This window comes from Danio rerio, chromosome 9 (assembly GCF_052040795.2).
Source record: "Danio rerio strain M-AB ecotype USA chromosome 9, GRCz13ab, whole genome shotgun sequence".
NCBI lineage: Eukaryota > Metazoa > Chordata > Actinopteri > Cypriniformes > Danionidae > Danio > Danio rerio.
The window spans coordinates 18,894,204-18,920,234 of NC_141029.1; the positions used below are offsets into that span (position 1 = coordinate 18,894,204).

The window sequence follows — 26,031 nt, forward strand, 5'->3', positions numbered from 1 at the left end:
TTGTTTTTGCCGGTGCTTGGGGCGAGTTTTAGCTTATTGTGTGCGCTTGAACGCGGATTCACAGTAGCAGTTTTAAAATGGAGTGACACGACATCTGACGTACAGATGACACTGGCACATTCCGGTGGCACGTCTGGTTTTCCACTGTCATGTGTCACTCGCTAGTGGCATGTGTAGTGACCTGTGTCACTCAGAGTGTCGCGCTGCATGTCACTGCAGTGACATCGACACCCGGCGAAGCTAATGACATTAATTAACACGAGCAAAACCATATTTAATCATTACGCGACTTTTAACCTAATTTATTGCGTCGCAAGTTAGTTTATTTGCTGAGCTACTCCACGATGTTTTAATTTAAACGCATTTATTTTATGTATTCGTAGTCATACTTCCGTACGTAATATAGTCATTTGACAGTACATGTCAGTCAAATTTATTGTGGCATGCTTATGTATGGGAGGGGTTACACTTATCTGTTGTACTGTATATTATTGCATCCTGGCAGTTCCTTTGTTCCTTACAATATGGACTTCTCTATGTTTTTAATTCATTCATTTATTTTATTATTTAACTTATTTTCATTTTAAGGTATTTTAAATAATATCCTTTAAAAAGTTATAATAAAATGCATGTTGAAAACTCATAACATATATGCATGTAAGATAACAGGTGTCATTTGCCTAATGATTTTTAAATATTAAAGCAAAGAGACTTATCAGATTAATGTGCTTATAACGTGCTTATACTGACACCTACTGGCACATGTCACAAGATCACTGACACTGGCATGTGTCACTGACATTACTGGCATGTGTCACTGACATTACTGGCATGTGTCTAAAAAGAGCCACTTGACAATAATGATGATCAGGGTTACACATAGGCTGTTGATATATTTGGGCCCAGGGGCCCACAAGTTATGTGTTAAAAGTGCGTTGCATACATAGTACCCCCACTCCTACTCACCTCAGGGGCAAGGAAAAAAAGTTCAGGCTCAGGAATTTTTTCCACTATCAGCCCTGCATGAGTCTAAAACTTCTTTACTAAAAGCAAAGAGGTCTATAAACTACTGTTTATAACAATGAGTGTATTCCAAAAATGGTTTTATTTAAATATTCATTGAAAAAAAAAAGTTTTATATATCTAATAGTTCCAGCCAGCTTTTAGTGAACTTGCAATATTGTCAATCAGAACTTTCAGTTGTTATATATGTAAAAAGGCCTAAATCCATGCAGGACCATTCAAATATTTTGGTAGTCTCCAACTAATGACAGCAGATCACTCAGAGATAGAGGGATTTGCACTTGCGATATTTTTACTGCTCTATTAATTTAACCGAAGAATGTAATGTAATGCTTAGAACATTACTGTGCCTCTCGCGATATGTTGTCTTGCTCATTCACTCTCGTTGCCATGATATCCGAGTATTAAACCTTATTTTGGGGGATCAAAGGGCTGGTATAAATTTGCGGGAGACTCGCAGAGCTTCTGGGAGAGGTTTTGCGCATCCACGACAAGGGGTAGTGGTGTACCAATTCTCTTTAGCTTTAGCTCTTTAGCTTGAAGGCGTAGGGCTAAGGGAAAGGGTGAATAACCCTTTGAACAAAGATTTTTCAGAACCACACTTGAAACCAAGTGGGACGAAAATTTCCCAGAATACACCAGCCACAATGACACAATGACTGCTTTCTGTTATAACTACATTACACAATACTTGTACTTTTACTTTGAGTACTTGAGTAGTAAACTTTGAAATAAACTACTTGCAATACTTAAGGACAAAAAGTGTTGATACTTCCACTTAAGTATGGTGCTTAAAGAGCACTTCAGCTTCTACTCAAGTCACTTTTTGTGATAGAGCACTTGTACTTTTACTTAAGTCTGCGTCTCTGGTACTCTATACATCTCTGATTCTGAGTATTCATAATTAATAATGGCGGAGATGATAATATGGTGGAGAATGCGGGCGCGCAAATTTTTCCATTCCGTTGTGATTGTATTGCGCGCACCAAAGTGACCAAAAGTGTGAGCAGCTGGCTCTCTGTCTCTCCACAGCTGGAAGGGCGCACGTCTTTCAGCCATTCACTAGCACACAGATGACTACTGTAAGTGTAACTATTAAACTGCAGTTCACAATAATTAAAAATCGATTTTGCAAAGACGCACGTCATGGAAATGATTTAAATACTATTGCGCCTGTCTTCTGAGATAGTTGGAATCTATCCGTTAAAGGGCTTACTATTGTAACTAGAGTGAGGCTAGGCGCTGCCTGTTTCTCCTATTTCTAGACTATATTCTCACGTTGTTTGAAACTGTTAGATTAGCTACCTAACGTTTGAACCTTCTTGTTTGCCGCCGAGCGAAATTAGTTCAGAACTGCTGGCTGGCTTCTAAATTAATGTATTTGGGAGTTGCAAGCTTGCCTATTAACGGCTTTCAGATGAAAGGAATTGTCAGAATCATAAGCGCGTTTCCTAAAGAGTACCTGTATCTGATATGGATGTAAAATCCCTTATTTTCAGCTTTAAATAGCAAAAGCCTATTCTCTTAGAACAGCCGCTGTGAGTCAAGACAAATCTGTGTGTGTAAACTTTCACCGCAGTCTCGAGAGACGTCTCGTATTTTATTGTTGTTAATCTAGGTTATCTAAATGTAATGGTCAGATATCATAATGTAATAACCCTTTGAACAAAGATTTTTCAGAACCACACTTGAAACCAAGTGGGACGAAAATTTCCCAGAATACACCAGCCACAATGGCAGATAGTTACACATGGAAGTATGGAGATCCACAAGTATTTTTTTGTCATTATTACAAAAATGTACAACAAACAAACACGTTTTAATATATTCATAATAGCATTTGTTTTTTACCATCATGCTTAACAAAACTCAGCTAAAATAAAAATCGCTAAATTTCGCAATCTATAGTCCATAAACATAACTCCTGTATAGCAGTGCCACAGCATTCTGTCACTCGATGACACTCAAATACCCTGTCATGGCCGGGAATGGGCTTTTTACTGTGTCTGCTATAATGTTAATGTTGTTTTTGGTGTGTTTACATAGATGAATATGGCCACTGTGTAAAATGCACAGTATTATGAACTAATTGTCACATTTGGTCGTTATAATAACATAATATATGCCTTCATTAATATCCTGAAGATAAATACCAATTAATAACTCAACTAGAATAGCTACAGCAGTCGCAGTCTTCTAATCTCATATGAAGCAAGAGATCGCGATGACATATAATGACGAGTGCAGGTGCTGTAGGGCTGTCCCAAAAGTTTTGAAGCTTTTCCCTTCACCCTCTGTTTTAAGGGCCAAGGGGAAGGGGGAAGGCTTTCTGACCCTGAGTCTGAACAAAAACTAATTGTTACGATGGATCTCAAGGTGAACAGGCAAGACACCCCACAGGCACCCCACAATTGCAGGGTTTAGCTCATAAAGCCTGTTTGAAGCAAAGAACCGCTCCCTAAAAGACTGTCAAAACACCTAAAAGGTACCCTGTCTTAAAATCTCATACAGAGCTGGCTTAAAAGGCACACAACAGTTTTCCTGCAGCAAGACTTTCAAAGGAGAGTCAAGGCCTTTCTCCTTCAGCAGAGGACAGTATCATCATGAAGGTGCGCATCCTAAACACCAGACGGGATGCTAAGAGGTACACTGGGACAGGCCACGCTCTGCAAACAACCCAAAAGAACCCTATCAGCAACAAAGAAAGGGCCGGCCTGCAGTAACCAGAAGCTTAAGCAATTAGAATCCAGCTCGTTACATGCCAGACATAGCCAAGTTTGACAATTTAACACAGAAGGACAGCACAGGGGTGTCAGAAACTGCAGAACTGCTGGAAATCCTGAAGGAATTCGTCCGACAGGGCCCTACAAGGAAAAGAAGACAAGTCAGATTCCTTATGACTAGGGGGGAGGACAAAAACCTTTTCGCCTTCTGAAAACCTTCCTACCACTCCAACTTCACAGATTCCCGCAAGTCCAACACAAACCAGAGACTCAAATCCCTTTGTTTCCACCAACAGCACCACGCTTCCCCTCCAGCAACTGCCATCGCCACCACGCATGCAACCTGAATTACCCGAAAGCGCTATTCTGGTTGTCTGTTTACCTTCTGAGCCACATCCTACCAGCCACACTTAATTACAAGGAACTGCTCAGGGTTCTGTACCTCAACTCTTGGGGAACCTGATTAAAAAGGCCGTGGCGAAAAAGTACTACTTGACCGTAACCCTGGAAATGGAAGTAAGGCTCAAAGTGCTGATCGACATGGGAGCAGACCTCATATTAATGTCATTGTTTGAGCAACTTAAAGCAAGAGCTCAGAGACTATGCATTACAGCCAAACTGAGGTCCAATTTACATACATTGCTTCCATTTAATTAACCATTGGCCCCATGACTGCAGTACACTCAGTGTACATATCACCAATAGACACATACCCGCTGCTGATTGGTAAAGGTCTGCTGGATCGTTTTGAACACCTTTTGGACTTTCTCTCCATTCCAACAGGTCAACCCCAACAGACTGTCAGGTCACCAAGGTTGCAGGAAACCTCCAGCCCAACCAGTACATCAAGTTAGATCTCAACCAACCCAGTTTTCTCCGAACCTCCTTGTTTGCGAAGGGGGTTTCCTACTTTGTGACACCTTTATTATAACAGGACACTTAGCAGATTGCTTCAGACCTCTCTGTTCGGGCTTCAAAGGAACATGGCAGATAAGAAAAAAAGGAGGGAAACCCCCTTAGCTTTTTTACCTACACAAGACATTCTTCATTATTAAAAAGGACATTTAGAACCCAAAATTCTCTTTTCGAAATTTACCCAACTTTTGGAAATTGTATACTTCCTCAAATAAGCTGTTCGCCTTGTATTTTTTATATTTTTAAAGCATTAGATATAATAAGAACATGTGAATTAGAGTTTCACGATTCTGACTAAAACGAGATTCGTGATTTTTTGCCTAAAATGAAGATCACGATTTTCTCACGATTCTGTAGATGTAAAATAAAGGTTTATATGAGTGGGCTATTATTATTGTCATTCTCAAACATGTGGTAAAACAGCAATAGGCTTTGTGTAGCTGTACTGTTGTTTAAAATGCTAAATTTTGTATAGACTTGGAATGGTGGAGTTGAACAGACTTAAGATTTGTCCTGGTCTTTAATGCTGATGATAATTCTGATGTTGAATTATTATGTTTGAGACATATGATTACAATCTGTAGTTTTCTGCTTTAAATCTGCCACTAACGTGATTTTCGTGAATATAGAAGACTGCGTGGGTATTTTTGCATTTCGGCTGGTTTTGGATACTTTTTGGGCTGGAATCAGTCCACAACATCTGACAACAATGTGTGCGCTTTCGGTTTCATTTTAACTGCTAAGAGCGGTTCACTTCCCACCCGGCTCCCAAACGATCACTCTGTGCCACAAACTGAATGTTATTTACAACTTTATTACCTGTTATTCACAGCCTATGCAGCTTCTCAAAAGTCAAAACGTCAAAGTCAGCTTTAATGTCAATTCAACCACATGTACAGGACATATAGAGAATAGAAATTACATCTCTCTCAGACCTTACATATAATATTTTTATAAAAATAGAGTTTTAAGAAAAAAAAATACAATAAATACATATGTACATAAGATGTGGTCTAAAAATATATACTTAAAAAGTAGTCTAAAAATACATAAGGAATAAAAATGTGTAAACAATACAATGGCATTAAGGGTATATAACAAGTGCAAACCAGAGTTGTGCAGATACAGAACAGTATAGTGCAAAAAGTCTTGTAAACATGATAATTATGATAAAGTGATATATAGGTAGGTAGTATGGTGTGTCTAACTGTAGACCAATGTTACCTAAAGTGATCAGTGCAGATGAGTGTGTGTGTGTGTGTGTGTGTGTGTGTGTGTGTGTGTGTGTGTGTGTGTGTGTGTGTGTGTGTGTGTGTGTGTGTGTGTGTGTGTGTGTGTGTGTGTGTGTTGATTATGGTGGATTACAAGGTCAGTTTACATGTTTACATACAGACATTGCAGGGACATTTTGAATTGTAAGGACATAGGACATTTACTTGTAACTCAAACTACATATATTCATTTATTTAAGCCTTATTAACAATTTTTTTAATGTCCTTTTAAATATATAAACCAGATTTCTGGTGTTTCTGAGTGTATTCCTTAACGCCTACTAAAGGCAGCATTTGTAACTGCTGATTTTTACACATTGCGACCTAAATGGGCATTTAGGTTGAAAAAACGCGGTCTTCCATTTGATTGGGTAATATGCTCATGTGTTGACATGCCCCTCTGGGAGGAGTTTCCGATCGCATTTACAGAGGAGACAGACAGAGCAGCAGCCAGGTAAGGAGATTAAGTGAGTTATTAAGCTTTATTTGTTTAATCATATCAGTTATTAAAGTTTAGTTGCTAATGGTATCAGACCTCCGTGAAGTTGGCACCCCATAAAAACAAATAATCCCCAAAACTATGCCATTCGTTTGTGCTGATTTGTGCCGCAAAAACGAACGTTTGTGCTGGTTTGGGGTCTGAGATATTAAGCATTATTTTTTTGACCGTGTGGTGTCACTCTCCACCCCATGTTGCGCAAATGATTTCAAAACAGCACAGGTCGTTTGTGCTCGGTTTGTGCCGTTAAAACGAACACGGTATCCGTTTTCCTCCTTTAGATATAAGCTAAATATTTCGGGAGCCGTGACGTCACTCTCCACCCCATTTCCTCTAAATCGCACAAAACTGGTATCATTCGTTAGTGCTGGGTTTGTGCTGGTTTGTGCCGTTAAAATAAACACTTTATCTAGTTTCGTTGTTAAGATATAATCAAAATATTTCGGGAGCTGTGACTTCATTCTCCACCCCAGGTTGTCTAAATCGCACAAAACAGGTGTCATATGTTAGTGCTCGATTTGTGCTGGTTTGTGCCGTTAAAATAAACACTTTATCTATGTTTATTGATTAGATTATGCCTAATCAAAACATTTCGGCAGTCGCAATGTCACTCAGCACCCCATTATTTCCTCTAAATTGCACAAAACAGGTGTCATATGTTAGTGCTGGATTTGTACTGGTTTGTGCCACAACAATTAACACTTTATCTATGTTTATTGATTAGATATTGCCTAATTAAAACATTTCGGGAGCCGCAACGTCACTCAGCGCCCCATTATTTCCTCTAAAATGCACAAAGCAGGTGACATTTTTTAGTGCTGGATTTGTGCTGGTTTATGCCATTAAAATAAACACTTTATCTGTTTGTATTGTTTAAATATTGCCTAATCAAAACACTTTGGGAGCCGCGACGTCACTCTATATCGCACAAAACAGGTGTCATTCAATTGTGCTGGTTGTGCCGTTAATAAACACTTTATCTGTTTTCCTTGTTTGGACTTAACCAAAATATTTGGTTAGATTTGTGCTGGTTTGTGTCATGAAAATGAACAACAGATATTTATATTTGTGCACAAATATGTTACTTTCGTTTGCTCACAAATTGTGCTTGTTTGTGCTGCAAAAATATTATTTGTAAAAAAATAATATCAGATCATTAAGAGGTCTCTCTACCCCAGTTGCTACATATTTACTAAAATAGTCTCTTTTGTGTTATGACACATAAAAAAAATTGCAAATATATGACTTGTGATACAATAGTGAGGCATATTAAATTCAAACTTTCCACTGACTGAAAATCATCCACCCGCACAGTTGGCCTCAAACTAAAATATAATTAGTATATTTTTGCTTGGAAAAAAATATCTTCTTTAAACAAATTTCGTATATAGTTTGTCTCTTTAAAAGCCGCTATTCCAATCGTTATGCTGAACTGTTCCCTGCCAAACCAGGCAAGACAGCAAATCTATTTTATTTGGAGGGAAAATGACCAAAATTTAACGTGATGGATGAAAATGATTGGAGGGGAAATAAATGTATCAAAAATTTCATAAATTACAGAAAAATAAACAATGATAATGCAACAATAATAGTGCATTTGTATAATAGTGGTAGAAATATATTTTTGACAGGCCTTGGGCAAAGTAAGCGGGCACTTTCACTAATAAAAAATATAGCACTTAAATTATTTCATTTTTAACAATCAATAAATTTAATATATCAATAAAAGGTTTTATATCAAATGTTGATAATAATATAAAATATACATTTTGTTGGTAAAATAACAATTTAAACAATGGCTGTTATTTATTTTAGTATTCAAACATTAAATACCAAATTTTTCAAGTGAAATAAAAATGAAAATGAAACAACAGCATATCAGGATGTAAAGCATATTCATATTAAAGCATATCAATTCCTGGTTGAGATTTTAGAAAATATAGCTACCCAGTATATGGGTCAGTGACAAAAGAGGTTTGGCAAGATGGGAAATTTAAAAATCTTTTACATAGTTGATTTAAAAGCATCTGTCAGATATTTTAAAATGTACAGATTGTATTCATGTTGATTTTATGTAATTAAAAATAACATTTACACCATTTTTTACAAACATCAAGACTGAATGCAACTGAAAATGTCGAATGGTGTAACTGCCAAAAATTGTGAAATATTAAATAATTTACTTCTCCTAGATGATATGCAAGTGTACACACTGAAATAAATACTTCATTTTAAAATACCACAATAACATTTATTTTATTCGCATTATCTCTAAATGTACATTTTAATGAGTTTTTGCAATATTCGGCCGGACACATGCTAAAAACACATCTGATTTCTAAATAATCTTTGACAAATTATGTAAAAAATGTTAAAAACTATTTTATTACACTAAACTGGGTGTTTTAATTTTTATTTCACATTATTTCCATGTACATAATTATATTTTTACAGTGTTGCTTCTACAGCCAAAGATTTTGAAATTGACAATTAAAATCAATTCAAATTAAGAATGATAGTCAACAATTTCAGCTGAAGTGATTTTAATTTGTTTTAAATGTTAACCAAACTGTCTGGCAACAAGAAATCATCATGGCGCGTGAACGGTGTATCCATGTCTCATATTGTAATGACAGTTGAGGAACAATATCTGAGGGGGGTGGGATTGTCATTGACAAATGTGTTTAGAACAATGAAACCAAGTTGCTGAACTTTAATACACCAAGTGATAAAATCCTTTACATTAAATGTGTGGCCCTCATCAATAGAATATTAACAAACTAAAGAAACATGTTTAACATTTAACACCTTTTCCATCACTGTTTCTTTTCAGGTGGCTTAAGTAAAATTAAAATAAGTAGATGATATTAGAAAAAAATCCACTATTTTACTTCTAAGCTATTTAGAAACAATTTGCCAAACACTGTACGTAAAACACTAGTACGTAAGAACTGCTGCTTACTCGTTGTTGCCTTGGTGCTGGGATTAAAGGCCAATTTTTGCAAGCATACACGACTGACTGACAACAAATCATTTCATGAGTGTATCCACAACTTATCCACAAACTATTTATGTTATACAGTTAACGTCAGAATTATGCAGAATTATTATTAGTTCCCCTGAGCTATTAGCTCCCGTTATTCTTTCCCCAATTTCGGTTTAACAGAGAAAAGATTTTTTTCAACACATTTTCAACACATTTTTTCAACACATAATAGTTTTAATAACTCGTTTCTAATAACTGATTTATTTTCTCTTTGTCATGATGACAGTAAATAATATTAGACTAGATATTCTTCAAGACACTTCTATACAGCTTAAAGTAACATTTAAGGCATAATTAGGTTAACTAGGCCGGTTAGAGTAATGAGATAAGTTATTGTATATCCATGGTTTGTTCTGTAGACTATCGGGGGGGGGAAAAGCTTAAAAGGGCTAATAATTTTTACCTTAAAATGGCTTTTAAAAATTGCTTTTATTCTAGCCGAAATAAAACAAATTAGACTTTCTCCAGAAGAAAAAAATATTAACAGACATACTGTAAAAAAAACAAAACAAAACTGATTTCAACTGTAAATAAATTCATTTGTTTAGCAACTTCTGACTTGTTCTTCCCAACTTTTCATTATTAAAGTTCCTCCGAGTCACCTCCAGTTGTTAATAATAATAGTACAACAGCGAGCGCATCAAGTATGAAAACCTCCAAAACTTAAGGCTGTGAGCACTCAGTCTATAGAGGCTTGTCAACCTTGTTTCATTTCCCATGTAAATTTTTTCTTTTATTTAAAAAAGAAATTCCCAAGTGCTCTTTAACAGAGAGAATATTATTGTCAACACATTTCTAAACAAAATAGTTTAAATGACTAAATTCTAATGACTGATTTCTTCCGTAGTCTTTGCCATGATGACAGCACATAATATTTGACTAGATAATTTGTAAGATATTAGTATTCAGCCTAAAGTGACATTTAAAAATGTAATTAGGTTAATTAGGCAAGTAGGATTTATTGGCCAAGTCATTAAGTAACTGTGGTTTGTTCTGTATTTAAGAAGGCTAACAATATTGACCTTAAAAACTGTTTAAACATTTTAAAAACTGCTTTTATTCTATCCAAACTAAAAGAAATAAGACTTTCTCAAGAAGAAAAAAAAAATACATACAACATTTCAAAGGACGGTGATATAGTGGCTAATGTGGTTAGCACAGTTGTCTCACAGCAAGAAGGTTGCTGGTTTGAGTCCCAGATGGACCAGGATGGCTTACTGTGTGGAGTTGACATGGGTTTCCTCTGGGAGCTCCAGTTTCCCCCACGGTCTAAAGACTTGCGGTATAGGTGAATTAGAAAAACTAAATTGACTGTAGTGTATGAATGTGTGTGTGAATGAGAGAGTGTGTCATTATTTTGTGTGAATATAAACATGGATTAACATAAAAAAAACATTCATGTTGTGTAAAATAACTTTATCCTAGGTTTACAGAGCTTTAATAGTAAGGTTGTGGATTAAGCACCTATTTCTCAAACAAAAATAAATAAATAATCTACACTATGAACACAAATAGCTTCAAATAGTAGTTTAATTTATGTCGCATATTTGATCAGCATCATGAACTAATGATATTTGACTAAATTGACCCCCGACAGAAAGACTCCTGCTATATGAGTCAAATGGTGTAACCAGTTACACCCCTTGACATTTCAACTTAAAATGAAATTTGACAGGCATTATCAATAACATCTATGTAAGCACATGGGCTTGGTGGGAATATTTCAAATTTAACTTTTAAATATAATACTTATTTTTATAATATTGAACAATTATCAGTGCATTTCTAGGGTCTTACCATTTGACATGCATATCTAAGAATAGCTGACCATACCTTAAAAAGGTCAAAGTATCTCATATTTTAAAAAGAGTTACTAACCTTTGCATGCAGCTATTAGTCTTACCAAGAGTTCTTCTCTGTGATCCAATTTCCTGTCTAACTCTCTTGTGCACAATATTAACAAAATGGCTCAATAAATGGTGGTTACACCATCTTGACATTTCAGAAATTTGAGGTGACAGACAAAATTCCCCAAATGAATTATAATATTTAAAACAATTGTGCTATATTTACCTTTATTTACTATTAAATATGTCTAATGTAAAATTATGCCAGACTAGCCGATGGCTATGGACACAAAAAAATGAGCGTCATGTCATTGACCCATATATTAAAGATCACAAAGAAATTACATGGCTCCAAAAATGTCCAGCTTATATTTAACTGAATTGTAAAAATATTGAAAATTGCTCATTTTATTTTTATTAAACATTTGTTATTGTTTTTAGCAAAAACATTATCAACATTTAAGAAACTATATTTGTTTTATTCATTCATTCATTCATTTGACTTGTTTATTGGTGCATATATAGGCTATAATTTAAATTATCCAACAGTACCTTGGACAGCTACAGTGCCACTAAAGCTTTCAAACAAAAGTCCAAAAAATTAAAGTTTTAAAGTTTAAATTAATTTTCTCCGGTGGCGGCTGACATCAAAACACGCCGTCTAACCGTCCTTTAGGTGGTAGCCTGTAGCCAGCATTAAATTACAAAACAAGCTGTCTGGGCCTTGAATTAAAAAGTTTAGTTATTTCCTCATTGTTTAAAGAGTCTACAAATTCGAGCATGGATGTAAGACGTTGTGGATAGTGGACATCGATGATATTAAGCTTGTTTTTCTTCGATGCCCAGCAGAAAAAAAAGTCTTTCAGTATTGCATGTTGCTAATGGTAAAGTTCTCTCCCAGATCAGAGCGAGTTTGGACTATGTGCTACCAAATGCAGTGCTGCACAGGGGCGTAGATTTAGGGTGGACGGTGGGGACGTTTCCCCACCAATAACCACCAACTACTGAATAGTCCCCACCAATAATTTAATTCACAGAAAAAAAAAATTTGCGCTGTCAATAAACCTAGACATGCCGAAAGGGTTAAATCCCGTTCTCTCCTCAAGTCGCACCGCCCCCAGACACATATGAACATTGTGATTGGCTCTACCTTTCCCTGCTATCATGTGACAGACTGCTTTCAGATACAAACAGCGCCAAAACTATTGCGCTGCTGCGCTGAGGTCTGTGACATGCACAAGTTAGGATGGCGGTAGCAAAAAAAAGGTGGACATTTTTTCAACGAAAAGTGTCACATTTAACTCAAGTTCGCTACGTAATGAGTCCATCATTATAATGCAGCTATTGCGAGTGTTTTTCACCGCTTTTGCGGTCAGTCTAACGTTATAAGCAACGTCTAACGACATATAGTCTGTGAACAATATTCCTTGAAAACTAACTGCAGAATAAACACCTACATGTAAACGCTATATGACCATGCCAGTTCTCCTAATCTCTTGGAGTAACATCTCTAATTTTGGTTGAAACAATTTGTCAGAAAAACTACAGCCTGTGCTCCATCTTTTAATAATACTATGAGACATGTTTAATTTGTACAAAAAATAAACAAGTCTTCATGAAACTCTCTCTTTATCAGTTAATAAACATTGTTTTAACATGACACTTTCAGGCCTGTAGCCAGCTTTTTGAAAGGAGGGGTTATTTGTTTTCTGAAAAAAACTGAACCTTTTTGCAGTTATTCACCTGATTAATTATTCATTCTGTTTAATTGAGGTATAAATATTACATCTTAGTGACATTAAGAACTAATTTTTGCTGGATAATCTTGTTGGATAGTTATAACTACACTTTTTGATGTACCAAAAATATGTCTTACCATTTTGTCAAATTGCTTTATTTACACATTTAAACTAAGTTTTATTACAGTTTTATAAATAAAAATACTTTGAATTAGAAATTAGAACTTTAAATTCTTAGAATAAAGAAATGAAGAGTTCAGATGCCAAAAACTCTAAATGCCATGTAAAATTAGCATTTTTCTCAGCCTTGTATATTTATGTTCAGTTATTTCACTTTAAAGGCAATAAAATGTATTAGTCACTATAAAAGTAAAATCAGTCCACACACAGGAGTTGGAGAAAAATGCTATTTTTAGAAGATAATTTTAAATGGCATTTAGAGGTTTTTACATCTAAACATTTAAAATATGAGAATATACTTATTTTTTATAGGCAAATTACAAACTGGCCAGCGCATTCAACCTTCCTCAGTGAGAATTTGGGCATTTGAATAATAAGATAAATTCAAACATAATAATAATAATAATCCATCTTTTGGTCTTTCAACCACCTGACCCCCCTTGGCTACGCGCATAACAATTTCATTTAACTTTAGTTGTAAGACATTAGGCGACTTAATAATACATTTTAATAGCAGTTAAATAATAAAAAGGAATTATAATATATTAAATATATATATATATATATATATATATATATATATATATATATATATATATATATATATATATATACATATATACATATATATACATATATATACATATATATATATATATATATATATATATATATGTATATATATATATATATATATATATATATGTATGTATGTATATGTGTGTGTGTGTGTGTGTGTGTGTGTGTGTGTGTGTGTGTGTGTGTGTGTGTGTGTGTGTGTGTGTGTGGGAATTCTATTCACTCGTCCCCAGTCCCCACCAATGTCAAGCGCAAACCTACGCCCTTGGTGCTCCATGCAATATACTCACACTTAATCAGGCGAAGTAAAGGTCTCATTGCCTAGGATGTCAATCAATTTAATCAAGCTCTAACCACGAATAAAATAATAGGCTTTTTTATTATTTTAAGATTTTAGATGACGGGTTAGTAATTATGGTTAATTATATTCAAGTCAATGAAATAATAAATTTATTAAATAAAATATATTCGTAAGAATGTGGTGGGGCTATGTTTAATAATCAATTAAAATTATGTAATAAATAAATAAATAATGAAAAAGCAGCATTAATTCCCGCATAAATGGTAGGTACGGACAGTAATCTGTCGAATAAGCTGATGGTATATATAATAATATTAATAATAATGATAATAATAATAAGATAACTAAGGAAAACTAAAATATGACAAAATATTATGTTTATCTTCAATTAAACTAAATCAAAATGGTCAAAATGACATCCTACATCCTGTGATAAAAAGGCACAGTGTTTACCAATTAAGTGAATGTAAATATTTTATATGATTGTTGTTATTGTTATTATTATTATTAATTGTAATTAATTAATCAATTATTTATTGTTATTTTATTGCCATTTGGACCTTGTTCTTTTACTGTATGACAAACAACACAATCACGAAAACCAAAACTTATCTGTAGAAAACGTATAGCATATGTGTTTGCGTGTGTTATAATCTATGTTTTTTTCCCATAAAATAAATAATGACTAAATAAGTCCACTAAAGCTGCTTTACTTAATCATAAGTGGTAGGCCTACCTACCACAACAGAAAAGTTTAGGCTGCTCGTTTAAATACGAAAGCAGCCTAATATGGATGACCAGATGATAAGAGTATTTAAGAGAAAATCGCTGCATGGTTAAACAGGTAAAAATATATTAATAAATTTGTATAAAATTAATAAATAAAATTAATAAAAATTATATTTTTTAATTAAATTTTTTTTTTTCCTATAGTTAAGCATGCTGGCTACTCATGAGACTAAAACGAAGTAGATAAGTAAATCAGGGTTGTAGCCAATTATCTTTATATTGGCCAAGCCCTTTTACTTTAGGGATTAAATCTGTCAAAATGATGTTCGCATCCTTCATGCTTTTTCTAGCAATAAAAAGATCTCAGAATAACCTTGGGCTAGGCTGTCTAAAAAAATAAAGCATCTTAAACAAAATTTCTATCAGCCTAAACAAATTTAAATATTTTAAAATATGTGGGGGAGCTGATATCATTATCTTTTATTCAATATTTTAATAAAAGAAGCAACACTAACGAAACTTTCAGGTACAATCCAGCACAAATGAAACGCACACAAAAGAGACTATTTTAGTAAATATGTAGCAACTGGGGTAGAGAGACCTCTTAATGATCTGAAATTATTTTTTTACACATAATATTTTTGCAGCACAAACGATCACAATTTGTGAGCAAACAAAAGTAACATATTTGTGCACAAATATAAATATCTGTTGTTCATTTTCATGGCACAAACCAGCACAAATCTAACCAAATATTTTGGTTAAATCCAAACAAGGAAAACAGATAAAGTGTTTATTAACGGCACAACCAGCACAATTGAATGACACCTGTTTTGTGCGATATAGAGTGACGTCGCGGCTCCCAAAGTGTTTTGATTAGGCAATATTTAAACAATAAAACAGATAAAGTGTTTATTTTAATGGCATAAACCAGCACAAATCCAGCACTAAAGAATGTCACCTGTTTTGTGCATTTTAGAAGAAATAATGGGGCGCTGAGTGACTTCGCGGCACCTGAAATGTTTTAATTAGGCAATATCTAATCAATAAACATAGATAAAGTGTTTATTTTAACGGCACAAACCAGCACAAATCGAGCACTAACATATGACACCTGTTTTGTGCAGTTTAGACAACCTAGGGTGGAGAGTGACGTCACAGCTCCCGAAATGTTTTGATAAGGCAATATCTAAACAATAAAAATAGATAAAGTGTTTATTTTAACGGCACAAACAGAGCACAAACGAATGAGACCAGTTTGGTTTGATTTAGACAACCTGGGGTGGAGAATGACGTCACAGCTCCCGAAATATTTTGATTATATCTTAACAACGAAAATAAAGTGTTTATTTTAACGGCACAAACCAGCACAAACCCAGCACTAACGAATGATACCAGTTTTGTGCGATTTAGAGGAAATGGGGTGGAGAGTGACGTCACGGCTCCCGAAATATTTAGCTTATATCTAAAGGAGGAAAACGGATACCGTGTTCGTTTTAACGGCACAAACCGAGCACAAACGACCTGTGCTGTTTTGAATTAATTTGCCCAACATGGGGTGGAGAGTGACATCACACGGTCAAAAAAAACAAAACAGCACAAACGGTCGTTTTTGCGGCACAAATCAGCACAATCGTAGCACAAACGAATGGCATAGTTTTGGGGATTATTTGTTTTTATGGGGTGCCAACTTCACGGAGGTATAGAACAGGACTCCGAGTGCAGTATACGGTTATATACCTTAGCGACTGCAAGGTTAATGTAAGGTTAGAATGCTAATGTAATTACATGCTAATTAATGCTAATTACACCTGCTAATGTAAGGTTAGAAATGAAATGGATAGCTGTTTTTGTATTTTGGATGCACTGTCTCATTGGTTAGAAAATATACTCTTTATACAGCTCAATAAATCCTTGAATTCGCCTATGGTGTAAATGAATGGTTGTAAATGGTATGCTAACATGCTAACGGACGGACACCAAGCGCCTGATATTGAGGTAAAGTTTTTACACATTTGTTCAGTGACAACTTGTGACACACTTCCTATATTGTTTACCACAGCACTTTGAATATTCGGTCTGAAATAACATGTAAGTGTGACTTGAAAACAACATTAACACTGTTTATTTAACTGTGCGACAACATTGTTAGTCATTGGCTGCTAATATGATTTCACTATTTAAGTGAGAGTTTGCAAATAATACTATTATGAAATCATATTATTAAGGGGAAAGTCCGAATATAAAACACACTTTACCTCTATCCATCCTGATGGCTGTCACGATTGTGGATCTGTCTGTTCTTCTATGATGTGTCTGCGTGTGTGTATGTGTGTGTGTGTTTGTGTGTGCGTGGTGCGGTGCTTATATATGCGTGTATGAATGTGTGTGTGTTTGGGTGTCTCTGTCTCTGGGTGTGTTGTAGTCGCGTGGCTGTCAGTTGTGTTTACATATCAGCTGGGTGGTCACGTGTATGCTGTCACCAGCATTGCCGTGCGTAACACCGCCCAGCTGTAATCAGCGGACCACAGGTGCAGCGCATTACCGTGCCTATATATGTTCAGCATTCTGTCACACATTGTCAGTTCGTTATCTTTACGTCTGTTGTCTCTGTTCTGTCAGGCTCCTGCCGCTGACTTCTGGTGGTGTGTCGCTGGGAGAGCGCTGTGTTTGGACTCATGTACTTCTGTTGACGGCTCCCTGAACTTGCTCTACTGTACTTTCCTGTTCTAGTCTATCATCGGGCATCTGCCTGCGTCCGTCCTTCTCTGTTTTCTGTCTGAGTCCAATAAATCTTTTACTTGCAATTGGGTCTTTCTGTAATTTGTGACAGAACGAACTGACCATAATGGACCCAGCAAGTGTTTCTAAGATCCAAGATTTCCTCGCTCACAATTCAGCTCGACTGGATCATCAGGACAAACAAATGATGGTGACCAGCCAGGCCATTGAGGCTCTAGTAACGCAAGTTTCTTAGCTCACTACTCAGGTACAGAGGTACAGAGAACCTGGGTTCTGAGCTTCGTGCTAAAGCCGTCCAGCAAGCTCCTCCCACTAATCCACCAGCAGGTCATGCACAAGAAGAGAACCCCAGATCCACTGAACCGCGACTTCCACCACCAGCATGTTACGCCGGTAAACCAGAATTGTGCCGAAAATTCATGTACTCATGTACTATTTGATGTACTCAAGATTTTTATGATCGGTCCAGACGATAAAAGGGACCCAGGACCCCTCTAGCCAACGATGCCACTCCTCCAAAGCAAGCTTGACTGCCAACAGCTCTCGATTACCAATGTCGCAATTTCTTTCTGCTGCTGATAACCGATGAGAATAATACGCGCACGGGTGGATCTTGCCATCCGAGGAGGAGCGCTGGGACAGGATAGCTCCGACCCCGACCTCTGACACGTCGACCTCCACCACCAACTGCCGGGAGGGATCAGGGGTTATCAGGATTGGAGCTGAAACAAAGCAGCCTTTCAGTTTTGAGAACGCAGCTTCGGCTGCGATGGGCCACCTGAACGGCGTTTTGGAGGAGGTCAAGGCGGTCAGAGGTGCGGCGAGCTGGCTGAAATTGCGAATAAATCTCCTGTAGAAATTGGCAAAGACCAGAAACCTCTGCAGGGCCTTACGGGAATCAGGAGTTGGCCAATCTACCACAGCCTTAATCTTCTCTGGATTCATGCGCAACCCCTCGACTGACACGATATGCCCTAGAAAGGGAACAGACTGTGCATGAAAAACGCATTTCTCCGCCTTGACATAAAGACCATTCTCTAACAGCCTCTGAAGCACTCGCCTGACGTGCTGAACAAGTTCCTGGAGAGAAAAGGAAAATATCAGTATGTCATCCAGGTAAACATAGATAAACTGATCTATCATATCTCTCAACACGTCATTGACGAATGCCTGGAAAACAGCCGGAGCGTTGGAAAGGCCGAAGGGCAGAACGCAGTACTCAAAATGCCCTCGGGGGGTGTTAAACGCTGATTTCCACTCATCCCCCACTCTTATGCGAACCAAATGATAAGCGTTACGGAGATCTAATTATGTGAAAAAGTTCGCCCCCTGCAGACGATCAAAGGCTGAAGACATCAACGACAAAGGGTATGTATTCTTAACCGTGATCTTGTTCAGCCCTCGATAATCAATGCACGGGTGAAGGGAACCATCCTTCTTTTTCACAAAAAAAAAAATCCAGCCCCTGCTGGTGAAGAAGAGGGGCGAATGATCTTGGCTGCTAGAGAATCAGAAATATATTTCTCCATGGCCTCCCTCTCTGGTGCAGAAAGTGAGTATAATTTGCCTTTAGGTGGAGACGTACCTGGTAATAAATCTATAGCACAGTCATAGGGACGATGAGGAGGCAGAGAAGCAGCCCGGGACCTACTGAACACTCTCTTCAGGTCATGGTACTCACGGGGCACATTCGATAGATCCATCTGTTCCTCCTGAAACACAGAACGAGAAACAGCAGAACAAGCAGATAATAGACAAGATTTGTGACAGCTCTCATTCCAAGAAAGCACAGTATTATGTACCCTATTAATGTGAGGTTTGTGCAAAACCAACCAGGGATGTCCCAAGATCCCAGGGGTGGCGATAGTCTCTGTTAAAAAAAACTCAATAGTTTTGGAATGATTACCAAAGGTAATGAGTCTTATAGGAGCAGTGGAGTGTGTGATGGTGGGGAGAGAAAGACCGCTAAGAGCGTGCACTGCAATAGAAAGAGAATGGGGAACAACTGGGATTTTCAAACTGTACGCCAGCTTAGAGTCAATAAAATTCCCCTCGGCTCCAGAGTCAATGAGCGCATGACAATGGTGCGTGATAGAGTTAAGAGTTAGTGTGACTGGCAGCATGGTTGTGCTAGGGGATTTGTCCAGGGTGATTTCAACAGCCCGTAAACTCTTACCCGGCGACAAATTTTTATTCATGGCTAGACACGAAGCCACAAAATGTCCAGCGACTCCACAGTACATGCATATTCCCTCCATGCGGCGACGATGCCTCTCCTTCGTGGAAAGCCGGAATCTGCCCATCTGCATGGGTTCCGGCTCGAGATCAAATGAGGTGGGGTCAGAAGATGCAACGAGGAGAGGTTGCGTGGGAAGATGTGAATCATGAAAATTCATAGCTAAATGTTCACTTTACATTACACTACAGCCTTCGTCTTTTCCTAACGAAGAGAGTAAGGTGGCGTTTTCGATCAACCCGCTGACAGGAAAAGCGGCACTTTGGGGTACCACTGTTTGGGAGCGTAAACTCCCCTGCTGTAACTCCTTTAAAGCTTTTTCAGAGGAGTTAAAAACTGTGTTTGATCGAGCGGTCTCTGGCAAAGAGGTGGCTCGTAAGCTCGCTGAACTCAGACAGCATAAATTGAGTGTTGCTGCATATTCCATTGACTTTCGTACTCTGGCGGGCGAATGTAAATGGAATGCCGAAGCTCAGTGGGATATGTTTTTGCACAGACTAGCAGATTATATTAAAGATGAGATCTATGTCATGGATCTGCCAAAGACGTTAGATGGGCTTATCGACTTGGCCATCAGAGTGGACACTCGGTTACAACAGAGAGGGTCTCACAAGAAACTGCACACTCCACATCTTCCCACGCAACCTCTCCTCGTTGCATCTTCTGACCCCACCTCATTTGATCTCGAGCCGGAACCCATGCAGATGGGCAGATTCCGGCTTTCCACGAAGGAGAGGCATCGTCGCCGCATGGAGGGAATATGCATGTACTGTGGAGTCGCTGGACATTTTGTGGCTTCGTGTCTAGCCATGAATAAAAATTTGTCGCCGGGTAAGAGTTTACGGGCTGTTGAAATCACCCTGGACAAATCCCCTAGCACAACCATGCTGCCAGTCACACTAACTCTTAACTCTATCACGCACCATTGTCATGCGCTCATTGACTCTGGAGCCGAGGGGAATTTTATTGACTCTAAGCTGGCGTACAGTTTGAAAATCCCAGTTGTTCCCCATTCTCTTTCTATTGCAGTGCACGCTCTTAGCGGTCTTTCTCTCCCCACCATCACACACTCCACTGCTCCTATAAGACTCATTACCTTTGGTAATCATTCCAAAACTATTGAGTTTTTTTTAACAGAGACTATCGCCACCCCTGGGATCTTGGGACATCCCTGGTTGGTTTTGCACAAACCTCACATTAATAGGGTACATAATACTGTGCTTTCTTGGAATGAGAGCTGTCACAAATCTTGTCTATTATCTGCTTGTTCTGCTGTTTCTCGTTCTGTGTTTCAGGAGGAACAGATGGATCTATCGAATGTGCCCCGTGAGTACCATGACCTGAAGAGAGTGTTCAGTAGGTCCCGGGCTGCTTCTCTGCCTCCTCATCGTCCCTATGACTGTGCTATAGATTTATTACCAGGTACGTCTCCACCTAAAGGCAAATTATACTCACTTTCTGCACCAGAGAGGGAGGCCATGGAGAAATATATTTCTGATTCTCTAGCAGCCAAGATCATTCGCCCCTCTTCTTCACCAGCAGGGGCTGGATTTTTTTTTTTGTGAAAAAGAAGGATGGTTCCCTTCACCCGTGCATTGATTATCGAGGGCTGAACAAGATCACGGTTAAGAATACATACCCTTTGTCGTTGATGTCTTCAGCCTTTGATCGTCTGCAGGGGGCGAACTTTTTCACATAATTAGATCTCCGTAACGCTTATCATTTGGTTCGCATAAGAGTGGGGGATGAGTGGAAATCAGCGTTTAACACCCCCCGAGGGCATTTTGAGTACTGCGTTCTGCCCTTCGGCCTTTCCAACGCTCCGGCTGTTTTCCAGGCATTCGTCAATGACGTGTTGAGAGATATGATAGATCAGTTTATCTATGTTTACCTGGATGACATACTGATATTTTCCTTTTCTCTCCAGGAACTTGTTCAGCACGTCAGGCGAGTGCTTCAGAGGCTGTTAGAGAATGGTCTTTATGTCAAGGCGGAGAAATGCGTTTTTCATGCACAGTCTGTTCCCTTTCTAGGGCATATCGTGTCAGTCGAGGGGTTGCGCATGAATCCAGAGAAGATTAAGGCTGTGGTAGATTGGCCAACTCCTGATTCCCGTAAGGCCCTGCAGAGGTTTCTGGTCTTTGCCAATTTCTACAGGAGATTTATTCGCAATTTCAGCCAGCTCGCCGCACCTCTGACCGCCTTGACCTCCTCCAAAACGCCGTTCAGGTGGCCCATCGCAGCCGAAGCTGCGTTCTCAAAACTGAAAGGCTGCTTTGTTTCAGCTCCAATCCTGATAACCCCTGATCCCTCCCGGCAGTTGGTGGTGGAGGTCGACGTGTCAGAGGTCGGGGTCGGAGCTATCCTGTCCCAGCGCTCCTCCTCGGATGGCAAGATCCACCCGTGCGCGTATTATTCTCATCGGTTATCAGCAGCAGAAAGAAATTGCGACATTGGTAATCGAGAGCTGTTGGCAGTCAAGCTTGCTTTGGAGGAGTGGCATCGTTGGCTAGAGGGGTCCTGGGTCCCTTTTATCGTCTGGACCGATCATAAAAATCTTGAGTACATCAAATCCGCCAAAAGATTAAACTCTAGGCAGGCTCGGTGGGGGTTATTTTTCGGACGGTTTAATGTCACCATTTCATATAGACCGGGATCTAAGAACATTAAGCCCGACGCATTATCCCATCTTTTTGATTCTTCGGAGCGTACATTGTCACTCGAACCCGTGGTGCCTAAGCGGATTGTTATTTCTAACATCACATGGGAGATAGAATCGAAGGTTCGCGCAGCCTTGGATGGGGTAACGCCCTCGATCGGATGCCCACCGAGTCGGTTATTCGTGCCAGAGAAACTTCGGTCTGATGTTATTCAATGGGGACATTCCTCTAAAGTAGCCTGTCATCCTGGGGTGAGTCGCACATCATTTGTTATTAAACAATGATTCTGGTGGCCAGCATTGGCTCGTGATGTGCGTGATTTTGTATTGGCTTCCTCTGTGTGTGCTGTTTCAAAGGCTTCCAATCGGCCACCTGCGGGACTCCTTCAACCGCTGTCAGTGCCTTCGAGACCCTGGTCCCACATCTCGCATGTTTTCGTTACGGGTCTGCCTCCCTCCAACGGCAACACGGTGATTTCAACCGTTGTAGGCCGGTTCTCGAAGGCTGCTCATTTTTCCCTCTGCCCAAATTACCGTCAGCCAGAGAGACAGCGATTGCTGTCATTAATCACGTCTTCGCATTCATGGCCTCCCAACGGACGTGGTTTCTGACAGGGGGCCTCATTTTATCTCTAAATTTTGGGGGGAATTCTGTCGTTTATTGGGAGCCACTGTTAGTCTTTTGTCTGGTTTTCATCCCCACAGTAACGGTCCGACTGAGCGAGCCAAACAGGATCTTGAGCGCACATTGCGATGTTTGGTCTCGCAGAATCCCTCCTCTTGGAGTCAGCAGCTATCGTGGGTGGAGTACACATATAATTCGTTACCAGTGTCATCTACGGGCCTTTCTCCATTTCAGTGTAGTCTAGGTTACCAGCCACGAGTTTTTCCCAGTCTGGAATCTGAAGTCCCGGTTCCCTCCGTTCACGCCTTTGTCCAGAGGTGCCGCCGCACTTGGAGCAGGGCCAGACAGACCCCCCTCCAGGTGGGTGTGCGCACCAAGGCTAAAGCCGATCGCCACTGGTCTAAGCCTCCCGTTTACGTTGTCGGTCAAAAAGTGTGGCTTTCTTCTAAGAATATTCCGCTGCGCACCGTTTGTAATAAGCTAGCTCCTAAATTTATTGGCCCTTTTATTGTCACTAAAATACTTAGTCCGGTGGCAATCCGCCTCAAATTACCTCCAGTGTAAAGGAGAATTCATCCCGGGTTTCATGTATCTAAAGTAAAGCCCGTTTTTCATACGACAATTAACCCGCATACCCTCTAGACTCTAGACGGAGGGGACGAGGATTCCAGTACTTGGTGGACTGGGAAGGTTACGGTACTGAGGATAGAAGTTGGGTTCCGGCCGGGGTCATACTGGATCACTCTCTTATTGATGATTACAATCGCCAGGTATACTCGTCTGGGAACGCCAGGAGGCGTTCCTAGGAGAGAGAGTATTGTCACGATTGTGGATCTGTCTGTTCTTCTATGATGTGTCTGCGTGTGTGTATGTGTGTGTGTGTGTTTGTGTGTGCGCGGTGCGGTGCTTATATGCGTGTATGAATGTGTGTGTGTTTGGGTGTCTCTGTGTTTGTGTTGTAGTCGCGTGGCTGTCAGTTGTGTTTACGTATCAGCTGGGTGGTCACGTGTATGCTGTCACCAGCATTGCCGTGCGTAACATCGCCCAGCTGTAATCAGCGGACCACAGGTGCAGCACATTACCGCGCCTATATATGTTCAGCGTTTCTGTCACACATTGTCAGTTCGTTATCTTCACGTCTGTTGTCTCTGTTCTGTCAGGCTCCTGCCGCTAACTTCTGGTGGTGTGTCGCTGGGAGAGCTCTGTGTTTGGACTCATGTACTTCTGTTGACGGCTCCCTGAACTTGCTCTACTGTACTTCCCTGTTCTAGTCTATCATCGGACATCTGCCTGCGTCCGTCCTTCTCTGTTTTCTGTCTAAGTCCAATAAATCTTTTACTTGAAATTGGGTCTCTCTGTAATTTGTGACAGATGGCACTTAGAAGCGCTAAAGCATGTTTACAGTTGCATGAACATCACATTAAATATATCAAAAATGAATATAAATATCCATTTAACCTTGTTCTGCATTGTAAATACTCAATATGCAGTGAGGTAAACATTTTTGTTTATACTTTAAAACGCCTCATATGTCATGTTATATTCGTCATATGCAATATAGTCAGGTTTTAACTTAGTTGAAATATTTTTTACTACTTCACTGTCAATAAACAGAAGCTCATCCAGCTCTACTATTATAAGTATTTATAATTAATATTGTTTTATTTATTTTGATAATTTATAGAGAATTGTTATATTAAATATATAGGTGCAAGGCAGTTTCAACTTTCCTATTTTATCAAACTGTTTTAATATCTGAACAGCAGAATAAAATAAAACAATTAAAAACATCTCTTTTTTTATCTTAGCATAATTAACATAATTATTTACAGCATTTGTCCATTGATAAAAAAAAACAAATTATATATATATATATATATATATATATATATATATATATATATATATATATATATATATATATATATATATATATATATATATATATATATATATATATTTATGCAACAGTTCTGTCTGGTTCTCAAACCTGATTGGCTGATAGCCGTGTGATATTCTGCAATATCAGAACTCCTAAAGCCTCTTTCCCTTTTGTGTATTACTCCGCCCACATAAAGCCAGCAAAAAGCAGACACTACAGATCTAAACTTTAAAAGATGCACGCTCAAATGTTTAACTGTCAGCTTATGATTTGAATCCGAAAGAAAATAGTTCCTCATACAAAAGAGTTTTTGAGACTCTCCATGTTTGATTTTGTTTTTATAGACACAATTATGCCATCAAACTGTTGTATAAACGCAATATCACACTCGTAGCAGTGCGATATGGCTGTATATCGGCACTGGTGGGGGCACTAGGGCATTCCGCCTGCGGCCTCGTGCCAATGCACGCCTCCCACCAGTGCTAATATACAGCCATATCGCACAGCTACTTGTGTGATATTGCTTATATATATATATATATATATATATATATATATATATATATATATATATATATATATATATATATATATATACAAACAGTTTTATTAAACAGTTAAATTAATAGTTTTGTCGCCGAACATCTTTAAGAATACAAGAATAGTACATTTAATTTCAAACCAGTTATTGCAAAAAACTAATTATAAACCACAACATTATAAGTAAATTATTATTTTTTTTTATTTCAAATATTATTTAATATTTTCCCCATAATATTGGGGGGTTTATGCATTTTTGGCTGTCATCTTAAGTTTTTTTTTTTAGATTAGTTAATCAGTTTTGGTTTGGTACTGACTAATCTAATGTACAAGCACAAATATATTACTGTAAAGCATAATGTAGACAATATTAAATTAAAAGAGAGATCTGCGAGAGGTCATTTATACTCAGCTCTATATATATGTTTTATATAGTGCTCATCTTTGCTCAGCCAAAGATGAAGATGTACAATATTTTAAACAAATCACATCTGT

General features: G+C 38.3%; 1 long non-coding RNA gene across 6 annotated transcripts in view; it reads left to right on the top strand.

Annotated features, from left to right (window-relative positions):
* LOC137490345 (uncharacterized) overlaps positions 1–26,031 on the top strand; it is a 253,142-nt gene that overhangs the window by 219,182 nt on the left and 7,929 nt on the right. For 2 of the 6 annotated variants that reach the window (XR_015499309.1, XR_015499313.1), the window contains exon 4: positions 17,475–17,659. The exons of 1 other annotated variant lie outside the window; for it this stretch is intronic. This is a non-coding gene — a long non-coding RNA (uncharacterized LOC137490345). Of the gene's footprint in view, positions 1–3,327; positions 4,824–17,474; positions 17,660–26,031 lie in introns of those variants that run through there. 3 more of the 6 variants (XR_015499308.1, XR_015499310.1, XR_015499312.1) reach the window with 3 other exon arrangements.